Here is a 7670-nt window from a genome sequence, read left to right on the forward strand (position 1 = left end):
GTTGTGTGCCACCATCTCCTCTCATATGTTTTGGTGCCCGAGGAGCCATTTTGTCTCAATCCCTCACTGGTGACCCCTCCAGCATGGGTAGCCCTCTGGTCCGGTTCCCCCCCACCCCCCCCCCCCCCCCCCACCAAAGAACCCCCAGATTATTGTGACCCTCAAGAGCCCCCCCCCCCCCCCGCCCGCGGCAAGGCGCTTCCGTAGGAAAGTGCGCTTGAGGTCATGTATTGACCAGACCCTCTCCTTTAAAAGGAGGTCTGTACTTGCTTGACCGAACCAAAACAGACTGTCTGTTCCATTAGAGCAATGTCCTAGGAGACACATAGAGCTAGCATACAGTACTAAATCATTTTTAATTGGCCGAAAAAGCCAAGATTAAATGGTGGCAGGATGGCCTTCTGGCACGGTAAGCATAGATGTCAAGAATAAAATGAAGACACGCCATAAGTACATCTGACACAGGCCGGGCCATAATGTACGAAGGCTTGAGTGAAGCAGAACTTCTCAAATCTCAAAAACGAACGAACGAATCTAGCGGACCTTCCTCTTGAGGGCGACCCTGGCTACCTTCCTCATCCCACCTGCGGTAGATGTGTCCCTCCGAAATGCCTTCTGATGTACCTGTCCCGCGGGAGATGGGTTTCACTCTGTTTGGTCTTTTTCTCCGAGTTGCTTTCTCGGTCAGGTTTCTGGTGTCATTCGGTGTGGTTTTTACTTTTCCTTCCTCCTCGTCTGAAGGGGGGAAAAAAGGGGAGGCGAGTTGAATCCCTCGTCATCGGCATCAGAGTCGGCAGTCGAATCTACACCGTTCATATCCTATGATCAATCCCTCCCATAGGGGGACGGTTAGGGTGGTAGTTGGTACTGAGGGGTGCCCCCAAGCCTGTCCCCATCCACCTCCATGGTGGGAACATGATGGGGTGTTTTGTCCCGTCCACTTCTTAGTATGATTAATTCCCTGCGTTCAGCGACGTGGGAGGTTCGGGCGGCCAGGTTCATACATAACAGTGTTCACACATACATTCCCGCAAGGACTCTGCCAACAGTCCCGTTTGTACTAAGCCACCCGGTTACTTTGGCACCACACTTAGTATTCGCATTTTACTACACTGGTTTTTTTCTAGATGCCCTGACCATAGTAAACCGACAGCAATTTGGTGAATATAGAATCCCTACACACACGCACAACCAGGTGAGGGAGTTTATTCCCGTAAAAATCGTCCAGAACACAGGAGGATCCTGGATGGTGTTCTAGGCTCACAAACGAAAAACAGCAAAGCCACGTCATTTTGTACGGCGCATTTTCGTAGATTTACGGCGGGATGGCCCACCTGAAGGCAAGGGAATTCACAACTATCATTGTTATTATCGTATTATTTATCATTATCATTATCATCATCATTATTATACATTATCACCATGATTATTGCTGTTATTATTATCTAGTATCATCATCATCATCATCATCGTCATCATCGTCATCGTCATCGTCTCGTCTCATCATCATCATCATCATCATCATCAATCATTATCTTATCATACTCACATCATCGTCATGTCATCGTCATTGTCATCATTATTATCATTACCATCATCATTAACATCATCATGATTATCATTATCATCATCTTCATTATTATTATTACTCTTATTCTTATTAGTATTGTTATGTCATTATTTTTCATTATCAATATTATTATCATCATTATTATAATTATTATTTTTTATCAGTATGTATTATTGGCATTATTACAATTACTATTCCTATTGAATATTATGGGTTATCAATTATATTGCCAATGATATTATCACTGTCACCATTATACTTTTAATTATTTTATTGTGAGCATTATTACTATTACCAATAGTATTTTTCATTGATATTATTATTTTTTTATTATTATTAATATTTCCATTACTGTTATTATTATTATTACTTTTATCAAAAAAACTATTCTTATTTTATTATTATTATTATCTCATCATCATCATCATCATCTCATCATCCTCATCATACATCAATCATCATCAGCATCATCATCATCATCTTCAATCATCATCATCATCATCATTATTAATACACCATCATTTAATCATTATATCATTAGTTGTTATATAGGTATTAGTACTGATATTAATATCATTATTAACACGATTATTTTTTATTATTTTCTATTTTCAATGTTTCATCCTTCTTACTATGATTATTGGTCAATTATCATCATTATTACCATTGTTATATATAATATATACACATATATATATATATATATATCTATCTAATATATATAGATATATAGTATCATTATTGCTATGATTATTATCATTATCGTTATTATTACTATTATTATCAATTCTATTATTATTATTATCCATCATCTCATCATCATCATCAATCATCCTCATCATCATCATCATCATCATCATCATCGTCTCATCATCATCATCATCATCATCATCATCATCATTATTATAAAAAATCATAAGTACAAGATGTCGTCTCATCGTAAGTAGTATTAGTAATAATCATAATAATGATAATAATAATCGTCATAATAATGATAATAATAATATAATAATAATAAGAATAATATAGTATAATATAAAATATAATCATGAATAACATAATAAATAATAATATATATATATAATAATAATAAATAACAATAAATAATAAATAATAATAATAATAAAATAAGAATGATAATGTAGATAACAATAATATACGATAACAATAGTAACCCAATAATAATATGATTTGAATAATTCATAATAATTAGAATAATAATCTGCTTACCACTGGCTGATTTCAGCCCACAATCCTAGCCACCACACTCTTTGGCCTGGTGCATATTCTATTTATTCACACTGGCTTCCTCTCATAACTTTGGCTGTCAGGTCCCAAATCCATCCTGCTCTCCACTCCGAGCATCACCGCGCGGGTTTGAGCAGGCAAAATGATCAGAGCAAACAGTAAGCGGGTTGAAACAGGCTGCCCGGCGCGAACCTGTTTCCCTGTGTTACACATATATTTGTTTATTGGTTTAATTCTTGACGCGGGTTGGCGCCGGTTTGCCCGCGCGGGCAACCTGCTTTCTTCTGTGCACACACCCAAAGGTATGTATAACAGTAATAAGAACAATAATAGATAATGATACTAATAATAATGATAATATAATAATGATGGATGAATATGTGATAATAATAATAATAATAATAACTAATAAAATAATAATAATAATAATAATTACTAATATATTAATAATAATAAGAATATAACAACAACAACACCATGATAATAATATAATAATAATAATGATAATCATCATAATAATGTTGACTTAATACTTGTCAGTACTATCAGTTATATCATTATTTTCATCTTTATTATTATTCTTGTTATCATTAGTAGTATTGTAGTAATGTTTATTATTATTAAAAATTTTTTAATCATTAAATAATAATTATGATTATCATCATCATCGTCATCGTCATCTTCATCCTCTCCTCCTCCTCATCCTCCTCCTCCCTCCTCCTCCTCCTCTCATCATCATCAATCATCATCATCATCATCATCATCATCATACATCATCATCATATCATCATCATTACATCATCCTCATCACTATTATGGTCACTATATTATTGTGGTTGTTTTATTATCAGTCTTTTATCATATTTTTTGTATTATTATTAAAATCAGTCCTCAAATATATAAAAATTGGCAACAAGAATATATGATTGTAATATAACATAGTAATTGATAATAAATCATAACCAACAACAACACAATAGTATAATAATATAATGACAAGTTATAATAACAATAGGAAGCATAAGGTGATATAATATATAGCGGTATTAGTATTATAATAACATAGTAATAATAATACTAATAATATAATAATAATAATAATAAATAATAGATAATAATAATACTAATGATAATAATATAAGTAATAATAATAATAATAACGATAATTAATAATTATAATATAAGTAATAATAATAATAATAATAACAATAATATAATAATACAACAACATCAACAACGATAACAAGAAACAAGAACACAACATACTAATTACTACTTCTTTTAACGGTAGTTCATGTCTGAGCCGCCGTGGTCACCAGCATGATACTTAATGTAGTTTTCATGTTGTGATGCTCTTGGAGTGGTACTTGTAGGGTCCCCAGTTTCTTCCACGAACTATTACTACTACTACTACTATATTTAATTATTAATTAACGGTAGGTTCGTGTTTGAGCCGCCGTGGTCACAGCATGATAACTTAATTGTAGTTTTCATTATTATTATTATTATTCTTATTATTATTATTATTTTATTATTATTATTATTATTATTATAACAATGCTAATGACAGTAATATTATATAATAATAATAATAATAACTAAGAATAATAATAATATAATAGTAGTAGTAGTAATAATAATAGTAATAAGAGCAAATGCCTAATAATAATATAATATGATAATAATAATAACAGTAATAATGACAACAACGATACAATAATCATAAATATTGATGATAATTCTTGTTAACACCGGTTGTGTTCGCGGATCCTGTCTCCCACGTTCCAGTCTCGTGCGAAGCGAAAGCCTCATCCAGTATTCCTGCCTCAACTACTGGCAGGTTTGATTCGAGAAGTACTGGACTGCTATAATATTAATATGGATAATATTACATTATTAGCAGTATAATGGACAATATTAAAAAGGCTCACCGGCGTCGCGCTGTACTATACTGGGCGAGAGTAGGTGTGCATATTAGAATAGTATCTTTATTATAATATACATACATGTATCCTTTCTATATATCTATTTATCTAATCTATATGTGTGCGCGCGCGCGCGTGGGTGTGGGTGTGTGTTTTTAAATGTAATATATATATATATATATATATATGTATATATATATATATGTTTGTTTGTATATATATACATACATACATAATACATTTATATATTATATAGTATATATATATATAATATATATATATAATATATATATGTTTGTATGTATATAAATACATATATATATAGATATATATATATATATATATATACCAAGGTGACCTGCTATTGTTAAATGACCTGAGTAAAAATAATGACATTATTGTAACGCAGACTGATAAGGGCGAGGTGTGGTGATCTTAGATAAGATTAATACATCGAAAAGATGGCAAGCATCCTAAGAGAAATACTAAATTCATGTCAAATTGAAGATGACTAGCACCTCTCTCATTATCAAAAGAGAAGATCACTTAATAACATGTTAAGAAAACTCAAAGATAGTCATTCAATTGATAAAGATACATATTCCATCTGTCCACTTCTGGATCAAAACCAGGCGTCCCTGTATGGGCTTCCAAAAGTCCCATAAATACAGGCTTCCCTCTAAGACCAATCAAGCTGTTGCACTTTAAACTAGATATTTCAAAGTATTTTGTTCCCATTCCAACACTGACTATCAATGAATTCACATACATGCTTACTTTCTCATTTGTAAAAACATATTAGATATTTCCCAGTGCTGACAGTTATATATGGCAAGTTTTGTTGATGTTCCATCTATGACAATTTCCCTATTACTGAAACACATTGAAATCATCATTGACTTCTGTTCAACCACAACACTCACTATCATGGCTTGAATAAGTTACAATTCAAGAAATTGCTAGAATTGCACTAAATAATAACAATTCTTCTTTGATGGCAAATTATAATAAACAAGTTGAGGAGGGGCTATGGGTAGTCCCTTAGGCCAACACTTGCAATATATTCGTTTTTTTCATGAAAGAGATGGCTCACAAACTGCCCCCCTGACTTTAGACCCTCTCAGTTATTATAGACATGTTGACGATACATTTCTTTTGTTTAAATCACGCATGACAAGTTCATAAATTCCTGCAGTATATGAACAAATTCATGCACAAGAATATCAAATTTACTTGTGAGTTTGAATCCAATGTAAACTTCCTTACCCAATAGGTTTTCAACTGCAACCATACAGGAACCCTAGCAGACACAGGCCTCACCACAAAGTTCGATTCCATCTTCATCCTATCAAGTACAAACTAATTTGTAAATACCCGTATCAAATAGGCATACAAAATATCAAAGTCCTATCAAATATTCACCAAGGAAATAGACCTTTATCACTGACACACTAAGAGTTAATGGTTTTTTTTCCACTGTTTGTCTTCAGAGGTCCATCAGGCAAACCCTAAATAACATCTTTGTAAAAAAGAGAACAGTAAAAACTTGCCGCCAGATATAATCTACATAAACCTTCCATACATAGGACCCATAGTTATGCTATTAGAAGAAAGTTCTTAAACCTTGTAAACATACCTATTCAACTGTAGATCTAAGATACTTTTCACGTCACAAACACCAATGGCACTACTTCAAAGTCAAAGACAATATTCCCAACTTATTATGTTCATCTGTCATCATAAAATTTACGTGCAGCAGCTGCAATGCTGCTTACATTGGAAGACTTCCTAGGAATGTTTTCATTCGTGCAGATGAAACTAAGGGTGGTTTCATACAGAACGGGAAGACCACTAGGGAAACCCATGAATTCCCCAGTGGCGTGAACACGTCAACAATATAACCATAGCTTTGTCTAGACATGACTTCAAATAATAGATCATCATCTTTGCTTCTGACCTCTCATATTATAAAGTTTTGTGATATTGAAGGGACGACCGAGCTAATGAATATTTAACCTCCACTGACATCGAATTGGGGGGGGGGGAGCGCCGCTCCTAACTACAATAGTTGACCCTGTCTTGAAACGCCCCTAACATTTTCTATACATCCCAATGTCCATAATATTAACCAAATGTAAACAGGAAATGACAAATGACAGTGCGTTCACGTCATACTCTTATAATTTTGTACATGTTATATTATTCCTATAATCTCCACAATAATGTCATATTATTCAATTTAAGAATTATTATATTGTTTCTAGCTCTGACAATAAAGATGCTGTTTCCCGATAAGCCTGGTTTTATCTGTTCCTTATTATATATATTACTACATATATATATAAATATATCTAATATACTATATATATATATATATATATATATATATATATATATTGTGTGTGTGTGTGTGTGGTGTGTGTGTTTGGCGTGTGTGTTTGTGTTTTGTGTGTGTGGTGTTGTTTACATATATATATATAATATATATATAAGTATAGATATAATATATTATATATCTGTGTGTGTGTGTGGTGTGTGTGTGTGTGTGCGTGTGCGTGTTGTGGTGTGTGTGTGTGTGTATGTGTGTGTGTGTGGGTGTGTGTTGTGTGTGTGTGTGTGATATATATATATTATATACTATATATATATATAGTATATATTAGTATATATATATATATATATATAATATATATATGTATTATATGTGAGTGTGTGTGTGTGTGTGTCTGGTGTGGTGTGTGTGTTAAATAGATATACATACAATACATATTTATATATGATATAATATATATATATATAATAATATATATTATATATATGTTAATATATATATCTGTACATATATATATTATATATATATATATATATATATATGTGTGTGTGTGTGTGTGTGTGTGTGTGTGTGTGTGTGTATGTGTGTGTGGTGT

This window comes from Penaeus monodon, chromosome 8, assembly GCF_015228065.2.
Source record: "Penaeus monodon isolate SGIC_2016 chromosome 8, NSTDA_Pmon_1, whole genome shotgun sequence".
Classification (NCBI taxonomy): Eukaryota; Metazoa; Arthropoda; class Malacostraca; order Decapoda; family Penaeidae; genus Penaeus; species Penaeus monodon.